The sequence below is a fragment of the Mesoplodon bidens genome (assembly GCF_964165515.1).
Source record: "Mesoplodon bidens genome assembly, chromosome: 11".
Lineage (NCBI taxonomy): Eukaryota > Metazoa > Chordata > Mammalia > Artiodactyla > Ziphiidae > Mesoplodon > Mesoplodon bidens.
This window is the reverse complement of record NC_138167.1, coordinates 59,547,831-59,568,730: the sequence shown is the minus strand read 5'-3', so window position 1 is coordinate 59,568,730 and position 20,900 is coordinate 59,547,831.

Here is a 20,900-nt window from a genome sequence, read left to right as displayed (position 1 = left end):
ACCAGCACCTCTGCTTCCACTCTTTATTTCTGTTTTACTTGTATTTCTTTGCCTATAAGCCCCATCGTAGGATGCTGGGCTCAGCATCCGGAAGTGCATCCCCTGATTCATCAGTTCTCACCCGGAATCTCCTCTGACTTCGTTTTCTACCTGATACTAAAAGCATGCTGCCTGAGGGCGGCATTTTGCTCAGGGACAGCCACCGTTTTTAGCAGAATGAACCCATTCCTTCCCTCAGAGGCACCAGCTGAAGCTGAGGCCACTCCATCCTTTGGTGGATGTGTAAGAAAGCTTGGCAGGGGAGACAGGCCCACACTTTGGGAAAGTGGCCAGACACCAAGATGGACTTACTTCTTTCCTTGCTATGATGGAGCAAATGTGAGGTATAACCATGATGTAACAAGAGTGATTATTTAGGGGCCTGGATGAGACCATCCAATTCCCAACCCCCCTGAGCCATGGTCCTTTCAAACCCAATATTGCTTCTTAAAATAAATGCTAAAAATGACTTTGAATCAAGGACAAGGCAGATATTGGCCACTTAATGATGACCCAGAGATTAATGCATGAGTAAAATATTCTCTGGCTAAATTATGAGATTATTTTCCTTTTTAAAAAAATTAATTAATTTGTTTTTGCTGTGTTGGGTCTTCGTTTCTGTGTGAGGGCTTTCTCTAGTTGTGGCAAGCGGGGGCCACTCTTCATTGTGGTGCGCGGGCCTCTCACTATGGTGGCCTCTCTTGTTGCGGAGCACAGGCTCCAGACGCACAGGCTCAGTAGTTGTGGCTCATAGGCCTAGTTGCTCCACGGCATGTGGGATCTTCCCAGACCAGGGCTTGAACCCGTGTCCCCTGCATTGGCAGGTAGATTCTCAACCACTGTGCCACCAAGGAAGCCCCTATTTTCCAATTTTGCCCTAGAAAGAAGCATTCCATTTATTTCACACAGCACTTGGAACTTTGTCATAAACATGTGATGGCTTTAGGAGGCAGAAAACAAGTGACACCAAAGATCTCTGTCATTCCAGCAGGACGGCAACACCTGGGCAGGTGAGTGCGCCCCTCCTCCGCACTCCTATGTCAGTCGATGTGAGGGAAGGGCGAGGCAGGTGCTCTGCTGTCAGGCTGTACCCTTCCCTGTATGGAGAGCCTGATTGATGCTAAGCCTCAGCTCAGATTCTCCCATCATTAGCTCACTTATTTCTCACACTATTATCAGGAAGCCATATTCAGATCCTAGTGTTACTGCTAGAGAATTTGCATCCACGAGCATCTCCAGGCTCGGACTCTGGAATTAGAACTCAAGTCTGTAGACTCCAAGTCTGGGCTCTTCCTATAGGGATGTGGCATCTCCTAACAGACGTGCAGCCCTTGTCGGGAAAAGGGAGGGCTGCAGAGTTGTCCTCCACCACTCAGAATCTTTCAGAGAGACCCGCTGGGTGTGGGCACCTGCGCAGGGCTGTGAGCACACAGCGGAGTCAGCTCTGCCCTGGAGGAAGCACCGTCTAACGGGGACTCGGGTGAGGTCCAATGCCTCTTACCACAACCTTAAAGGGGTCATAAAAAATTACTAGAGTTATGTGTCCTGCAAACACCAAGGACGGAGGCGCTTATATCTGACGGTCACAAGGAAGTTATCACAGGTGATAAGACTCTTTCAGCTGCGTCCAGAGGAAAATTGGAATGAGACAGAGGGACAGGGAGGGGAGAGCTGCAGACAGTGAGGGAGGGGCCGCCTAGAGGTGAGAGAAGGGAGCCTGGGCCTGGGTCCAGGGCCTTGCTTATGAGCTCATTGGGATCTCCCTCCCCCAACACAGAGGAAGGCTACAGGGAGTTTAATAGGGGTGCAGGCATCCTGTGGGAGGCTCAGGAGGGGTCCAGGGGTCCCTCCTTCTGTGGGCCAGTGCTTACTGGGCATGTGCGCCCATGCCAGCTCCCGGTCTCAGACGACATGCAGATGGAGCTTGGAGGCTCCTGGGCTCATGAGGGTGGCAGAGGGAAGCTGTGCCCGGGGAAGCGGGGTAGAGGATGTCTCACGGGGCCCGGAGGCACCTGCCGTGAGCCTGAGGGGAGAAGGGAACAGGAAAGGACAAGAAGGAAGTCTTTCTGGAAAACAGGAGCCCCATGACAAAGGCACAGAGCAGAGGAGAAAAGACCACACATCTGGGACCACGAGCTGCTGAGAAAAGGGGGAGATGCTGAGTTCCCCGGAGGCAGCGGGGAGGGAGGTGAGGCTGCAGGGGCCACAGCACAGCCCGGCCAGGCTGGGGCTGAGCAACTGGAGGGACCCCCGGGGGTCTACGGGCAGGGCATGATGGTCAGGAGTTTATCTGAGAGAGGACATGTAGAACGGACCAGACCAAGCTCAGGGTTGCATTACTGGTCCAGGCGAGAGGTCCAGGCGAGAGGCCCAGCACTGAGGCTCTGGGCAGGGAGGGCAGGAAACATATTTCAGGGACATTTAGGTCACATTGATGGAGCACCTCAGTGCTCTGGTGACATGAAGAAGAAGGGGGTGGGGGTGATCCCTGGGCTCTCCTGGGCCCCTGGGGAGGGCGGTTCCATCCCCAAGGGAGCCTGGGAGGAGGGTCAGGGCTGGGGGAGAAGAGCAGCTGGGGTGGGGCGTGTTGAGTTGAGGTGTCTGTCTGTGTGGAGCCCAGTTACATCAGGGGTGGGAGAGAGATGCCGTGTGGGGCTGGGGAGAGTCCCAGGACTTTGACAAAGGTTTTGGAGGCATCACTACTGGCTGAGAAACTCCCCCCAAATGGCAAATCAAGTCAGGAGAAAGGGAGGTGGGACCAGAAGCCAGCAAGCTGTTCTACTCGTGCAGCGGACAGAGATGGACAAGAAACGTCTGCTGCCAGACGAGCACGCCCACCGCTCTGATCTTCCACCCCATCCAGCTGAAACGCGAAGAAAGACGAAGTGAAGGAGGCAGAGAAAATCCATGACATTATGGGATAGCCAATGAAAGAAAACCCCACGAGCAGACAGAATGCTTGAAGATTTCTGGGAAAAATAAAGGAGATGGAACTGGAAGGCTGCAGAAACTCAGAGTGAAGTCAAACCCAAAATATGTCAAAAGAAGCTATTTTCTTTCCTTTGAAGAAAGTTCCAGAGAAACTGCCAGCACAGAGGCAACCAACAAAAGACAGGGGAGGGGAGGGTTGGGGAGGGGTGGAAGATGGAAGGTGCTGAGCAGAGGTCAGGAGCTAGAGGGCATCTGGATGCTGTGTACCCGCCCTCTCACCTGCCCCAGGATGAAGCCCCTGTTGGGAGGGGACCCCCAGGTACAGGAAGTGTCAGGTGGGAGAGAAAAGCAGACTGGACCAGGGCAGCCTGTGACCTGCAAGACAACTGCCAGGGAACGAACCCAAAGGCAGGCGGAGCTGATCTTGAGCTTGGCTCGGGCTCCATCCAGGAGGAAGGGTCTCTGAGTCTTGGGTACAGGAGACCCCAAGGGCGGGATCTGTGACCAGAAAAGCAGGGTGTATTCTGGATGACTCGAAGCCCCACCCTTGGGAGACCCACTTCCTCCACACCTGCTACTCAAATATGGGCTGTGGACCAGCAGCCTGGCCTCATCTGGGAGCATGTTGACCTGAAGCATCTAAGCTCCAGCAATGAGATCTTCCCTCCCCCCAGAGAGACCTGTGCCCACTCTAGCTTAGAACTCCATGCTGACCCCGAGAGAGGACCAGGGCCCCAGCGGTGGCCCTGGGGAGTGTTTCACTCTCTCTAGGAGGTGGACTTGCAGGCGGGCTGGGTCTCACCCAGCCATGGTCGGACAGCCAGCTCTCTTTTATGGTTTGTATGAGGTCAGAGGACCTTGAGAGACCAGTCCCCACTCCCGTGAAGTTGGGATGATCACGACCCCCCTCATGGGCTGATGATTGGAGAATTAAGTGAGAGAATCTCTGCAAACACAGCAGCCTGGGGGCTGGCCACTGTGAGCCTGAATCCCCGTTAGCAAGTCCAGCCAGGACCCACCTCCCACCAGCGCACTCGCCCCACACCCAGCCCTCCCAGAAACAGACCCACCAGCTTCAGGCACTGGCTTCGGGACAGTCCCCCCAACGAGAACAAGGTGCTACTGGATCTCGAGTGTTCAGTGGTCACCCCCTCGTACCCCCAAGATTTCTCCCTGAGCTTCTCGAAGGAGTGGCTTTGTCTGTTCCTCTTGGGGTCCTGATGCCTAAGAAATAGTTTATGTAGAGAGAATGCTCAGTCCAGTCACCCCCTTATCCATGGTTTTGCTTTCCCAGGTTTCAGTGACCTGCAGTAAACCAAGTTTCAAAAATATTAAATGGAAGTTTCCAGAAATAAATAATCTGTAAGTTTTAAATTGTGAGTTAAATTTTAAGTTCTGAACAGGGTGATGAAGTCTCACACCATCCTGCTCTGTCCCACCTGGATCCCCAACCATCGATGTGGTCCCGGCTGATGATGCAGGTTCACCCGAAGCAGGTGGTCCTCCTTCAGACTCATCCAGAAGGTTGCTAGTAGCCTGAGTCTACATCAGGATGCCTCCATCATTCACCTCACTGCATCTCACTACCTGGCATTTATCATCTCACATCATCACAAGAAGGGGAGGTACAGTACAATGAGATATTTTGAGAGAGAAAGACCATATCTGCATAACTTTTATTACGGTATATTGTTAGAGCTGTTCTATTTTATCATTGTTGTTAATCTCTTACAGTGCCTAATTAATAAATTAAACGTTATTGTAAGTATGCATATATAGGAAAAAACATAGTATAAATAGGGCTGGGTACCATCTGAGGTTTCTGGCATCCACTGGGGGTCTTGGAATGTATCTGCCAAGGGCAGAGGGGACCACTGTTCACTCTTGCTAGAGGGATGTGTGAAGAAAAGAAAAACACTAACTGTGCGCTCAGACATGCAACTATTTCCTTGGTTGGGGAGCCTCTTCCTTCCCTCTGCATTTATCATTAGATTGTGGAATTTTCATCCTTTGCCTGAAAACTTTGCCATGTCTCTGCCCAAAACAGCTCTGGTGGCAGGAAGCGGGTTGTCCTGAAGTCACCCCCCCACGTCTGCGGGGACTGCACACACGGGGCCTCTCCACCTCCTGCTTCTGTTTCCTCATCATTAGATTTCTCTCACAGTCCAACACTCACACAGAATCAACGAGAAGAATCCCTGTCATTATAAAATGATATAAAATACAAACCCGCCTGTTACCCATTTTGTGTTAATGGACAATGTGGTAACTCTTTGCTGGGAAGTTTCTATTTCTCCAGGACAATGGCTCACACTGAACTCATTCTCCACGGGGTTTTATGAATTACAGTGGAGGACAGGAAAAAAAAAATCCACGTGTCTCTGGAATCCCAGAAAATCAGGGCTAAGAGGGACTTTAATGATTTTGGAGTTTGAAAATTTTTAATGTGCTCGGGAGACCTCTAAGGCATCGTGATATATTAAGCTTGAGGAACTAAAGTTATTAACTTATGTGAAAGCTGATGCCTTGTTATCATAGATTCTAACAGAGGCAGGCAGTGCCGGGCACAGAGGTTTCGGCAAATTCGTGGAGGACACCTGTGGGCTGAGACGCTTCTGCCCTTGCCTGTCTATCCTCCTGCTTGGGGACAGGCCCCTCCCTGGGTGTGGAAGGTAGAAGCTGCAGGCGGAGGCAAGGGGGTCCCTCAGAAGTCAGACTGAGGGCTTCCCTGGTGGCGCAGTGGTTGAGAATCTGCCTGCTAATGCAGGGGACACGGGTTCGAGCCCTGGTCTGGGAAGATCCCACATGCCGCGGAGCAACTGGGCCCGTGAGCCACATCTACTGAGCCTGCGCGTCTGGAGCCTGTGCTCCGCAACAAGAGAGGCTGAGATAGTGAGAGCCCCGCGCACCGCGATGAAGAGTGGCTTCCACTTGCCACAACTAGAGAAAGCCCTCGCACAGAAACAAAGACCCAACACAGCAAAAATAAATTAATTAATAAACTCCTACCCCCAACATCTTCTTAAAAAAAAAAAAAAAAAAGAAGTCAGACTGAGCACTACTGTTCCAGACTAAAGTCCACAATGGTGATTAGGAAACTGGTGGGGGAGTGCACAGATGCTCCTGCTAGACTCAGGAAGTGGGACCCCCTTTCCTACTTCAGTCCTGGCCCCTGCAAGTCACTGCCATTTATTCTTACTGAGCACCCCTGTGCTTAAGGCCTCCCTCTGGGCCCTGAGGGGGGAGCTGGTACAAGCGGGAATTGTGCATCCGGGTGTGCATCCTCTCGGCTTCCCAACTGATGAGTCTGGCCACCCCCCACCCCCCAAGATCACTGCACTGACCTCATCACCACGCCGGAACGTGAGAGCACATTTCATGCACTCTTTTCAACGACTGGTATAGTTTGGGTGAAAATACATACGTCTTTGAGGCTTAACGTTGCACATCCTTTACTACACAGATGTGATTATTTACAAAAACCAGTGTGCGCACACATACACACACTCTCTCTCTCTCAGGGTGGGGAGGTGTTCTTCCCCTCCCTCAGCATCTGTGATTAATCTGGACTCTTAGAGAGTGGGGTTGCATGCCTTGTCTCAAACTCCACCTCCCAACCTGCAGGAGAACTTCTGACAGAGCAGCCGGACACACTCTGACCTGGGCAGGGACTGGCTGACCTGTGTGCAGTTAGATCACCAAGATGTGAGGGTCCTTGGACCTGATGTGAGGGTCCCTGGACCTGACCTCTCCTGGTAGCCAACTACCCTGGCTGCAACACTTCAGAGTCCTCAGAAATAGAAAGAGGGACCCTCATAGATCATTAGAGGGGACTGGTGTAAGCTGGGTGCTCACGCTGGAAAAGACAATAAACGAACACCTACACACACACAAATACACATATGCACACACACACATGCATGCACACACATACACACATGCACACACACATACACATACATGTACACACATGCATATACACATATACACATGTACACAGAATTAAAATATTCTCACTGATGGCAGCAGGTGCAAGCGCCCCGTCCCAGATCCCACCTTCTTTGATGTGACTTTGCAACTCCTCCCACCAACAGGGGGTCACGGTCCCACCCTCTGAGTCTGGGCTGGCCGAGGCACGTTCTTGGAAGGGTACAGAAGTGCTTAGTGACAGTTCTGTGCCAACCTGAAGAGGCCCCCCAGGCCCTCGTTCCCTATCCTGAAAGGCTGACTCCACGGTGGGAACAGGCCAGGCAGTCTGGCTGGGGATGAGACACCGCCTGGGAGGGTCTGGATGCCCCAGCTCAGCCCCCATCACAGAGAACATTCCTGCGGGGTCCATGGAGCCACTGCTGAGACCAAAAGCTCCCCTGGGTATGTGCATGCACCCCACTGAAACTAACTGAGCCCTGCCCATGGCTGCAGACCCCCACCCATGCTGACCAGACTGTGGACTCATGCGCAGGGGTGAACCACTGCAGGGCCTTGGGAAAGCATGTTACTCAGGGACAGGTAAGGGAAAGGCCAGCAACGTGTCAACTGGAAACCATGACACAGGACAACTTCACGGTGCTCATCCCAGGAGCCTGGAGCCTGGTGCGTTGGGTCCAGGACTGAGCTTTCTGGAAGGATATGGCTGAAAAAGTTTTGAACTTGGAACAGAATGAGCAACAGCCGGCTTGTGAAACAGCCAAGGGTTGGGAATGGAGCAAGCAGACGGGGTTGTTGAGAACAGGTAAGAGCTGAAATGCACACAGCAGGTAGGTAAGCACTTTCCATAATCAGCACCTAATCTTTAAAATATCTCATCCCTTTTTGCAGGACAGAAAGAGAGAGACACTGAGGTGAACATGAGCTGCCCAAGGTAATAGAGCCCATCCCCTTCCAGGGCCAGAGCTCCCTCCCGGCCTCTGTCTGTAAAATGATTCAGAGCGTGCAGCAGAGGCTCAAGACAGGTGGACCAGATGGACGTTGGCCCTTGAGGGATATTTGAGAAAATGGTTACGGGAAGGAGCCTGTGTCTTAGATTTGGAAGGGAGGAGGGAAAGCCATGGGCATCACTCCAGGTTGTGTCCAAGGTGGGCTGAGTTTGACAAGGTTTTGAGATGCAGCTCAGCTGGCCTGACAGCTGGGCTGGAGCTCGCGGGCCAGGCATCACTGGAGGAACCTTGAGACCCCTTGGCTGAGAGGGGGACCCCCTTCTGAGCCCGTTCCTGCTCCCAGCTCCTAGGGATTCTGCTGGAGTCTCCCTGACATTTGGAAATCTCTGGGTCCAGAACACTGCTGCCTGGATTTCTCGTTGCCATCGAGTGAGTTAGAGAGCTATGGGGTCATGCAGCCTCGAGGAATTTCTGAAGAAAAAGAGGGCATTTGCAAATGAGGGCATTACCCCCATCACCAAAGAGAAGATCAAGGAACAAAGAGGTTAATTAATTTTCTCTGAGGTCTCACTGAGAGTCAACTGTTTACCTGGACAAGAAAATTTAACTCTAACGATTTTACGAGTGACGCACTCGAGGTCTACCCTCCTGCTCCCCACGTGGCCGTGGCATGCTCCCCACATTCACCAGCCAGTCCTGCGCCCACTCCTTCTACCAACGACCCCAGAAGAAGCTCTCGGTATAACGTTAAGATTAATGAAACTCCCTCGTAAGTGCCAGGTCATTTGATCCTGAGACCATGCCCACGCGACAGGCATGTTTATGACATGCATTTTGCAAACAGCTGGCCTGGAGAGAGCTGCTTCTGCACACAGGGTTCTCCAGCGGCTGGGAGTCAAAGTGGTGCTGCCTTGGGAACCTGGCTGGTCACTCTGAGGGACGGGTGGGATGGGGCCTAATCTGGGTGCCTGGGGCTCGGCTCCAGATGCCTGGCGTGGAACAAATGAGTGGTGAGAAGACGCGTCAAGGTCTGGATGGGGGCTGGTGAGGAGGCCTCAGCGAGGCAGAGAGACCCGGAGGCATCTCTGTGGAAATGTGCCCTTCACTGTGGCACACGACTGGGGATCTCCAGGGAGCCACCTACTTCCCTCCTGAAGCCAAAGCCTCCCTCCCCGTGGCCTGGCCAGCTCTGACCCATCTAGGAGGTCTCTGCCCCTGTCATTGCCTCCTTGAAACTCCTGGTCTGAGGGGAGCCCCAGAAGCCTGGCTGGAGGCCCTTCCCAGAGCCCTAGGACTGTGCTCTCATTTCCGGACAACTCGCTGCCTGTAATGTAGCTTCCTACCTCTGGCCTCTGGCGGCAGGGCTTCCTGCATCTTATCCCTCAAGTGCTCCCTGTGGCATCACCAAGTTCCTGGGAAACATCATCACTCAGTGAGCGTCTGCTGAGTGGAGGAATGTTGGAAGGATTCAGTGAATGTGTTCCCCGCCTGGGCCTCGGGGTTGGACATGTACTAGGTGCTCAATAAACACTTGCTTGATGAGTGAAGGGAGTTCTCAGCTGTGTGACTTGGGCACTTTCTTTGTTTCTTTAGTAAAAAAAAAAAAAAAAAAACACTTCTGCAGAGAATATGAGAGGATGACCCTGAGGCCCCCATTAGTTTCTGTGATGGGCTGAACTGTGGCCCCCAAACACACCAGGTTTTCACCCATAGAACCTGCGACTGTTCCTCTACGAGGTAAAAGGGACTTGCACTTGTGATTAAATTAAGAATGTTGAGATGGGGAGATGGGAGCTGGTTTTGCCATATCCAGACACCCCGTAAATGCAATCACAAGGGTCCTTAACTGAGGGAAGTGGAAGAAGATTTGATCACAGAGGAGAAGAAGGCAACATGACAAGTGAAGCCAGATGCTCCTAGAGGAAGGGGCCGCAAGCCCAGGCATGTGGACTTAGAAGCTGGAAAAGGCACGACAATGATTCTCCCCTAGAGCCCGCAGAAAGAATGCAGCGCTGCCAGCTCCGTGTGAGCTGGAGCTCAGACTTCAGACTGTCCCACTGGAGGAGAATGTGTGTGTGTGAAGCCGCCAGTTTGTGGAAATTTGTCACAGAAGCTGAAGGAAACTCAGACAACATTTATCCGTCCTTGACCCTGAAACAGTCTGTGCTGGAATCGAGACTGGGGGCTCACATGCTCCTGGGTGACCCCCTCTCCTGGTGCAAGAAGAACTGCTGAGGATGCCAGCTCCTCTCCCAGGAGCCAGGTGGGTCCCACACACCCCAAGGCCCTGCTGGTCCCCCACCCCTGCACCATGGCCAAGTTCTCAGAATCTGCAGCGGAGGACTCCAAGGGCAGAGCAGCATTCTCCCAGACTCACGCCACACCCGGGGTGGAGGGAGGGTGTCCCCATCCCGAGGCTGCACAGCCTCCCTCGGCAGGGGGCAACCTCTCGCCACCACAGCTACTGACAACGAAAACTTTGGGTTCCTTTGAGAATGAAGCCATAGAGAGATTGTGTCCTGTCTCAGGAATTAACCTTAACTATGTCCTTCTCCTTGGGGCCATCAAACTTTCTATTTGCCAGAATATTCTTCACGTATGTCATCACAAACACAGATTGGCAGAGTTAGACACACTCCAAAATGTGTCTTCCAACTTGTTCTATGAGGAAAGAGACCATTTCTCTAGGTTCATAGTGAAGCCATGTTTTCCACTCTAAGAAGGAAAGGCCATCTTTGAAAATCAACGCTCATCCTAATAGCCATCTGCAGTGATTTGACTGTGAATGTCAAGTTTAGTTATTGGTCCACATGTCTGAGAAGCTGCCCCACCTGGGATGCTCGCCCAGCTCCTGGGAGGACTGGGGAGTCTTGGAAGTGGGGGTTTCCCCTCCCAGATGGGGAGCTGGGTGGCAAATCTCACACACAACTGTCCCCCAGCATCAGACATCAGATGCCTGGATTCCTTTCCTAGGTCCCTGACCTCCCCATTGTAGCTGCCAACTTGATCTGTCCACTATTAAAAATGCAGCAGATGGTATATAAAATATGAAGCCACTTCCAAAACTACATACACTCCAACTCTGGGAAGTAAATAAAGTCTGATTAATCATCTGGAACAGAAGCCCCGACCTCCAGCTCATTGAAAATGTGATTATTTCTGTTCATGTTTGAATATTTTCTGGAAGAGCAAGAAAGCGTTCATTCAGGGCCTGACAGCTCTGGCTGAGCGAGAATGAGAAGCGATTACCCTTGGCTGGCAACTCTCTCCAGGGCTGCCCATTAAGCCCTGATTTCCTCCCCATTTCTTTTTCTTTTTGTTAACCACCATCAATGCCACGGCAGCGTTCAGATTCTCCATTTCTTGTGAAGAGGCCATGCACGTCCTCCAGTTGTGTATTTGCTGTCTGTATGAGTGTCCTGTGGCTACTGTAACAGATTGCCACAAGCCTGGTGGCCTGAAACAACAGAAATCAATTCTTTCACAGTCCTGGAGGTGAGAAGTCCAAAATCAAGGTGTCTATGGGGTCACATTCCTTCTGAAGGCTCCAGGGGAGTGTCCTTCCTGCTTCTTCCAGATCCTGGTGGCTCCTGGCTTGTGGCCACATTACTCCAATCTCTGCTCCATCTTCACAGGGCCTAATATTCCTCCACTATCCTGTGACACTTGTCATTGAATTTTGGGCCCTCTCGAATCCAGGATGATCTCATCTTCAGATCCTTCACTGTATCTCCAAAGACCCTTTTTCCAAATAAGTTCACCATCACAGATTCAGGGGTTAGGGTGTAGAAGATCTTTTGAGGGGCCACCATTCAGCACACTACCCCCTGCCCCAGTACTATTTCATTGATTTTGCTGGTTGTATGGATTCACTTTTGGGGAGAAAATCACTATCATGTTAAAAAGTGGATCTGCTTTGCCTGTACACAGAAAATCATGAAGATTCTTAGAGAGGAGGGGCCGCGTGACTCCCCAACACGCCTGTGCTTCTTTTTGGTCCCCAACACTGGCCGTCACCACTCTGCTTAGCCAGCTCACGGCCATAACGAAGGACCTGTGAGGTGTCTCACAGCTGGTTCCTCTTGAGGCCTCTCTCCTGAGCCTGTAGACGTCCGTCTTCTCCCTGTGTCCTCACATGGTCATCCCCCAGTACATGTACTGATCTCCTCTTCTTAGAAGGGCCCCAACCAGATTGGATTAAGGCCCACCCGTACGACCTCACTTTACCTTCCTCACCTCTTCAGTGGCCTCACCTGTCTCCAGTAAGTCCACACTAGGGGTTAGGGCTTCAAGGTGCAAATTTTGTGGGGGACGGAATTCAGTCCATAACAGCCTCTAAACCTGACGGGCAGTTTTGCAAGCCCCCGCCCTCGACTCAGTTGCCCTAAGGCGTGTCAAGGGCCCAGAGGGTGGGGAGGAAGAGAGGGAGGAAGTTGGCCTTGCTGGCTGCGTTGACAGAGCACCCCAGGGCTTGAATCTTGGTTGTGAAAGCCACGCCCTTTCAAGGCAAAGGTGTCGAATCTCCAGGGCGGGTCAAGGAGGAGGGGGCCATCCTCTGGTCCAGGTGCAGCTGTTGGACTCATGGGGAGGCAGGGACATACGTGGTCATGTCACCAACAGTCTGGTACAGACCAGGCTCTGATAAGTGTTGTGCTGGACGGGAATAAAGCTCCCAAACATCCGCTGCTGCCCCTGCCCCAGCCTCACCTCAATCTAGACAGTAGCCTGAATGGGGGCTGCCCCATTCAGGAAAGCAAAACAAATTAGGATGCCTGGTTAAAGTTCAAGTTCAGAAAAAACATCATTAGTTTTTTTGTAGAAATAAGTCTATATTAGTCTGCTCAGGGAACAAGTACCACAGACGGGGAGGCTTAAACAACAGACAGTTATCATCTCACAGCTTGGAGGCTGGACTTCCAAGGTCAAGGTGCTGAGAGGCAGGGTTAATTCCAACGTGTCTGCCCTTGGCTGGCTGCCAGCCTCCTGCTCCCCGTGTCCTCACACGATGTCATCTTTGCACAGGTGCGGGGACAGGGCAAGGTCCCTGGTACTTCTTCTTAAAAGGACATGAATCCTGCCAGGTCAGGACCCGCCCTTCTGACCTCACTTAGCCTTCATTACTTCTTTAAATTTTATGCAACACCATTCAGTCCACAGTGAAGTCCCAAATACTCCATGGGGCAAAATTATACTAAAAATGTTCATTGTTTAACTGAAATTCAAATGTAGCTGGTCATCCTATATTTTATCTGGCAACACTAGCCTAAATCCAACCTTCCTCTGAAAGGCCAGGCAAGTGTTGCTGGCCAGAGAGGCAGACCTCTTAGGGGGGCTCACTCACCCCACAGATGTTTCATCCCAGGCACAGAAGACACAGCCCTTTGAACAGCTGGCATTCGGGTGGGTCCAGCCTGGGCCTGGAGGCAGGTGACCTCAGGGTGGGCCCTGGTACGAGTCCCAGCTCCACTGTGAATTTCGTGTTTTTTCCATCTGTTCTGAGAGAGCACGCTTTTGCAGGTCTGATGACAGCTGTGTATATTATGCACAAATCCGGTGAAATAAACAGTGGGTCTCCCATTTTAGGAGACAGAGAGGCCCCTTAACCTGCCCAGACCCCAACCCCGGGATACGGCCAGCAGCTCAGCCTGCCTGACAGATGGACAGTAGTGCACCTTGTTAACTGCCCTTTCCCCTAAGTTCCAAAATTATTTTAAGTCCTAATCGTGTTATAATCTTGATCCATTCTTCAGTTCTAAAACAGTTAACAATTTTAGAAGAATACATTTCCAGGTTAAAGGTATCCAAACCCAATGGAGTTGTTCACGTGTGAAATAAAATTTGCACGTGCCAAGCAAAAACATCACACATGTTGCTCACAGGCTACTTTCCTGTTTTAAGTTTCAAATGCAAATGGGAACTTCAGGTGGTCCCACAGAATGACGGAGCTGAAGCACCTCATGTTCCAGGTCTCATGTTCCGGGTCTTTCTCTTTATGCTGTGCACTGCTGCTTATTCTAGATCTTCTGCTCAGATGAAAGCCTATGTCCTGATGTGGGTGACAGGGCACAGACTGTGCTCCGAGGAACATTCCACACTGTCCAGAACTTTCACTCACAATGAACCCACATCAGGGAGTCCAAATGTGCCAGGGCCAATGCTGTAACCAGGATTTTTAAAAGTCAAAATCCATGTAGAATATGGCACTTATTAAAGGTGGAGTAATAAAAACCAGCTAATTTGAAGTTTTTTGTAAGTGTGTGGGTATACGTGTGTGTTCGTGTGTATATGTGAGTGTGAGAGTATGTATATGTGTGTGTTTGTATATGTGTGTATGGCGTGTGTGTGTATATGTATGTGTGTATGGTGTGTGTGTGTGTACACTCACATGTACAATTAAAACTCCACAGTAAACAGAGTAATCATTTAGCACTTGGAACAAAAGGGTATTATTTGGGGGGTGGGTGAAGGATATTTTATCCTGTTCAGAATTAAAGGTGAAAAATAATGATAAAAGCCTACTGAATTTCTCCATTCTATTCCTGTTTTTAAATTTTCTACAGACAATGCATCCTTTTACTGCCTGTCCTGAACTGAACAGCCCCACCCTGGGGGCCATGCTCCTCTATTGCCTGCCATGGGGCAAGTCTCTGGATCTGTAGGGTCTCGGACTGGGAAGGTCAAAGATGCTAACCGCATTGGCGTTTGGCTTTCTGACATGGAAAGCACAACGCCGGAGTCTAACCCTGACGATAAACACAGGGTTCCATCCACACCTTATTCCTGATATCAGCCTGCTGAGTGTTCCCTTCCTACCCACCAAATAGTCTACTTAGATTATCAACTAATGCAGGCCCTGCTCCTGGGGGGAAGCGTCACCATCCCCTTTTGTGGATGAAGACACTGAGGCTCAGGCATGAGTTTCTAAAGCCATGTGGCTGTCAGCTCTGGACCCAGCTTGGCACCCAGGCCCGCTGCCCACCAGGTCCAGTCTGTTCACACCAGCCGACCACCCCTCCCTGTGACCAAGCAGGGTCCCCTCTTGGGGCCCTCGTCTGTGGGCTCGCCCAGGTACTTGCAGATTTCTCTGCAAAGTTAACACCTTTGTGCTTTCAGGAGGAGAGGAAGAAGGTGCAGGGCTGATTCTCCATGGCCATTCCTGCCAGCGCGGCTGCATTTCCCAATCACCCCGACGCTGGCACTGGGACCACAGTGCCATGACGCAGTGGCGGTGGAGGTGGTCAGAAGAGGGCAGCCAGAGGGCCGGGCCTGCATGAGGCAGCGCGGGGGCCGTCCACCCCGCCTAATCAGATCAGCCTGGCAGCCCTGATCTGCCAGAGATGTCTGGCCACGTCTCCGATCAGATTGGTGACAATATGCTGTCCTGTTCCCCAAAGCCACTTGGCCAGAGAGTGATGGCTGGCACAGGACACTAACCCAGTGCTGTCGGGCTGAAGGGAGGCCTAGGCTGGATTCCCAAAGCCCTTCGACGCCAAGCTCAGGAGCCTGTCCTGGATCATGCGGCACCAGGGACCTTGCCACTGCCAGATGACACAGGCCACCTGGCTCTCATGATTCCAGGGCCGGAAGCCACTTTGAACTTCATCGGTGACTGGGGCAGGGCAGGCCCAGAGCTGGTCTGAGGGCGCTGGCAGGGTTCCTAGGAAGGCCAGCCTAGTCCATACGCAGCCTCGTGCACCTCCCAAAACCTCGGCTGGCGAGAGGCTCGCCTTAGCCAGCCTGGGGCAGCCTTTGCTCTGCTAGAAGGGGGGTGGGTGTGAGCTGGGTGTGCACTGGGTGTGCATTGGGCGTGCCTTGTGTGTGCTCTGCAGAGGAAGAGCCTCCGCCTCCCCCAGTGCTTCTTGACCTTCTCTTCCTTCCATGAGATAAATGACGGGGCGGGGGGTGGTGCCCTGAGGCTGAAGGTTTTGGATTTCCCTCCATCTGGGAAGAAACAGGAGAAGCACTGGGCTGCGGACAGGAGTCACAATGGCAGTGTGCACGCTTTCCAAGGAGGGACCGCAGCCCAGACCCCCACCTGGAGAAGACGCGTGGCCCAGACACCCTTGCTGCTCTGCTCGCATCTCTGCTCTGCAATCCAGGGTCTAGTCATTGCTTAAGTGGCACCTTCTTTGTTTGCATTATTTGTAAAGCAGAGGGAATTTTTAAATGTCTGTCAACCAGAGGAGCATGTCCCAGCCCCGCCCTCTGGGTACGCTGCGCGCTCTCCTGTTAGGAGAGGACCCCGAGATCTCCCGATAGGGGCTGCAGGGGTTGCAGGAATCCCAGTCACATTTGAGTTTCTGGTGAACATGCATCATTTTCTAGGGTACGTTTGACCTAGAGACATAAAGGCATCCTGTGCTGTATTTGTTCACCTGGGCAGCCCAGTTCCGGTCTCCCTGTTGCCGGAGCCATGAAGAGGGGAAGGAATTCCAGCTGCGTCCCTGGGAAGGGAAGAGCCAGCAGGCCTGGAGGGAAGGAAGGAAGTCAGCAGAGACGGGCTGCCAGCAGGGTGGACACCTGTGTGCACACTGGGTCCCCGGGCCAGAGTGGGGGATGCTATACTCAACCTACAGGCTCCTGTGTCTTCAGCCTAACCAGTCGGAGCTGGAATTTAATTCCTTTCATGTACCAATGAGCTGCATGCAGCGGACCAGAGGAAAACTGGGGCTGCCTGCCTCTGGAATGCTAGACTCCTGTCCTGGAAGAGGAACGGGGTGTGGGAGCTGGGCAGGTAGAGGTTCTCCTATGACACCAAGGAGTCCTTCTTGCTTATCCTGCTTACAAACTAGACCCGGAGGCCAGGGTTAAGTATGAGTCACATATAAACCAACTGTGCACCCTTTGCACCACTGTCTCCTATCCAAAAAGATGCTTCGTCAAATCCAGGTCTTCAAAAATAAAGTTATTTTATTTTTATAAATAAATTTACCAACAGCTGGTACTTCACCACCACCAAACAGGTTTCCTCGTGGACTAGTTAGCTTTCTAGCCATGGAAGTGTTCAAGAAGGGTCTTGGATGAAGTAGCAGAAAAACTACATCACCAAAAGGGTTGGAGTAAAAGCCCTCTAGGGTCTCTTCCAGCTTCTAGATTCATTCACTCAACCATCCATCCATCCAACCATCCATCCATCCCTCCAACCCTCCATCCCTCCATCCAAGATTTATTGTAAACTCTTTTGTGCCTGGCTAGTATATTTGGGGATACAAATTTATTGGTCCCAGCCTTGGAGAAGCCGTCTAGTGGGAGATGGGTAAATAAATGGGTGAATAGACAGTGACAGACAAGACTCACTGTCTTATAAATGTCACGAATTCAAGGAGCACACCTGGATTTCTGCTCAGAGCATCCATCATAATTACATGTTGACTAGGTGAACCAATGTGATAGGAGTGTCATGGCCCAGACAGGGAGTGAGGCTTTGGTCCTGACCAGGCTGGGTTCCAAGTCCAGCTCTGTGTGGCCCTGCACAAATCCCTAGTCTCCTTCCTGACCTTAAGTGTCCTCATCTGTAGGTTGGAAATTAACATGTATACTTTGCTGTTTAATGTTAAGCGATAGAATGGTATGTGTGACATTGTCACTCGATCACTGGAGGTGTTGGAATGATGGTGGTGATGATCACAACAGCAAAGCTTGGGACCTACAAGAACCAGCAGGATGGAGAGGGTGCAAGACACTGTCTGGAGACAAGTGGGCTCTGAGCAGCAGGCGGACAGATCAGGAACAGGATCCAGTTGGAGGTGGAGGTGACCATCACAATCATGTCTGGAGTTAAGCACTTGGAACCGGGGAGATAACCTAGGATATGAGTAGGTTAGGAGCAGATACGGGAGGGAAGGAAAATGCTTAAGCAAGGACTGGGAGCAAAACTCATGTTCTCATCCTGTTTCCATGTTTCTATGGAAGTGTGCCGGCTCAGCCTGAGGACAAGGAGCAGGGATCCGCCAAGAAGTCAGAAGGCCCCTAAGCATGACACCCCATGGCTTCCCTACAGCATGGATGGTCAACACAGACCATGTCCCAAACCAGCTCCTGGAGGCTGTATGGAGGATCTCCAGGGGGATTAAGACTCAATGGGAAAGAAACTGAGATCGATTAGTGATGTCTGCCATGGGCAGCAGTGGACAAAGCCACAGTGTGTGTGCTCTGCTTTGCCCCTAAGTTAGAATATATGATTGTGATCCTCGTGGATTAGCCCCTCCCAGTCAGACTCACAGTGACTCATCCCACATGGGCTGAAGCAAAATAAAATCATTCCTCCAGGGATGAAACCCCTGTCCTTTCCTATCTGGAGAACTCACCCACAATTCAAGTGCCTGCATGGCTGACATGATGCTGAGGAAGCCACTGGAAGATGCAGGATCAGAACATGGTGTGGAGGTGGGTTCTTGTACCGGGTAGCATTTCATGGAGGCCCAGAGAGGGCGGGAGGCCTGCCACAGCACACTGCAGAGAACAACCCAGACAGCAGAAGCTCCCACACCTCTAGGATTGGACCAAGCTGGAAACCTCCACCCAGCACCACAGCCCTGCCTCTCTCTGTTGGCCTCTGCAGTCCCACCTGCATTTCTTTTCAGACCCCGGCACCCCAGGGACCTCAGTGTCTTCGGGTCATGCTTCTGTGGGCCCAGGAGATATCTTCTTCCTCTAAGCAGAAGACGATTCAGTTACTTAACTTTTCAGGAAGCTATTTTTCATCTCATATTTAAGTTATGTCTCCTCATCTCCACATTTTTATTACACTTCCTATAAGATTCTGTCTCAGGGACTTCCCTGGTGGTGCAGTGGTTAAGAATCCACCTGCCAATGCAGGGGACACAGGTTTGAGCCCTGGTCTGGGAAGATCCCACATGCCGCGGAGCAATTAAGCCCATGAGCCACAACTACTGAGCCTGTGCTCTAGAGCCTGTGTACCACAGCTACTGAAGCCTGTGTGCCTAGAGCCCGTGTTCCGCAACAAGAGCTGCCACCGCAATGAGAAGCCTATGCACTGCATCGAAGAGTAGCCCTTGCTTGCTTCAACTAGAGAAAGTGTGCAGCACCAAGACCCAATGCAACCAAATATAAATAAATAAACCAATTAATTAAAAAAAAGACAGAGAAAGCAGATTGCTCCATCTCCTTAAAAAAAAAAAAAAAAAAAAGATTCTGTCTCACCATCTGTTTCCTTAATCAGACTGAGCCCTTCAAGGACTAAGACTGTTACCTGCTGGTGGATTCCTGAGCCCATCGCGGATCCCGCTGGGGGGCAGTGGGGCTGCACACAGGGTTACTTTGCTGATGAATCCTGCACAGTAGAAGCATCCAGGGTTCACAGGTGAAGACTCTGGGTCCCTGCTTCCCTCACCTCTCCCTGCACTTCCCTGACAAAACCTGGGCTCTCTGTACAAACACCACGGAGGAGAGTGTGGCTCCCAGTGGGTGTGCGGGGACGAGAACGCTGACTGCCCTCCCAGCACCTGGGAGGTTCCCTTCAGGAGGGGCAGCTAATCTGGCCCTGAGGCAAGAGCAGGCTGGGAACCTCATCCTGACAGCTGGCTCCCTGCCTGAACACCCCACTGCTGTGTTGCCAGTGGCTGGACTCCTCTGCTGGGCTTTCTGACCCAGTGGAGAAGGAGAGCAAGGAGAGGGTTTCTGCTTTTCTGCTTTAGGAGCAGCAGTTAAAAGCTTGTCATGTTAATATACTGCAGAGACAAAGTATAGTTATTAGCTAAAGGGAAGAAGACACCTCTAGTCTAATAATAAGTGTATTAACTTGGATCTATGTGGTGTTGCCTCCTTTCCAGAGTTCCAGGTGCTTTTATAGAGGTCACCTCATCTGTCCTCATGGGACAGGAAAGGGCAGGTGGAAAGGTCTCTCTCTGGGAGCAATTGGGGAGCCCCAGCTCAGAGAGGTCAAGTGACTCCTTCAAGGTCATGCAACCCATCAGCAGAAAGAGTAGAACCCCATCAACACGCCTGCATGCGGCCTGGGGTCTCTGCACCGAATATTAACATGCTCCTTTCTGTGGTGTCTTGGAGCCAGCCAGGTCAGGAGGGCCATCCCATCCCACTCCACCAGCCAAATCCCGTCCTACAGGTAGAAGATGACAGTCTCCGTCTGTACGTTCTAAAGGGGGCACTGGTCGGGCCAATGATCTCATGCAGCTGTTTGAACTGGTGCAGAGGGTGATGAAGGTGAGTGTGCTTTGTAAAGAGCTCATCCCTAATACATCCACAAACTGGGGCCGAGGGTTGGGACCTGGAACACAGAGGCATGAATGCTGTTGTGTGTGCCTGCTTCCAGATCCCCACTCGATGCCCACCCTAAACAAGCAAGTCAGGCTGTCTGTTTCCTGTGGCGGCCACAACAAAGGGTTCAAAACATTTATTTCCCCACAGTTCTGGAGGCTGGAAGTCCAAAACCAAGGTGTCGGCAGGACGTCCCTCTGGAGGCTCTCAGGGAGAATCTGCTCCTGCCTCTTCCAGCTCCTGGTGGCCACAGCTCCCTCTGCTTGCTGGAGCATCACTCCAACCTCTGCCTCCCTCTTCACATGGCCTTCCGCTCTGTGACTCTTCCCCGCATCTTCCCTCTGCATGTGTCTCTCTCTGTGTCTCTTCTCTTCTTATGAGGACCCCAGCGATTGGACCAGAACCCACCCTAATGAGCTCATCATAACTTGACTACACCTGCAAAGACCCTGTGTCCAAATAAGGTCACATTCACAGGTACTGGGCTTGAACATGTCTTAACCCATAACACAGGGGGTGAGAGGAGTGGTGAAGAAAATCACCCTCCAATAATGACCCAGTAATGGTCCAGACATGGTCCCTGGCATGCCTGTGAGTCCATCAGTGCATCTCAGGACGGCAACCATGAGCCGAGTTTTCAGATAGGACAGAGGCTCAGAGCAACCATGACTCTTCATGGTCACCCAAACTTGGGGGCAGAACAGGTCTATGAGCCTGGTGTCTGGACCACAAATCTGGGACCCACACTTTCTCTTCCTCCATCAAATGTCTCATCAGAGCCAATGTGATCAGAATGGGAGCAAAGGAAACTGAGAG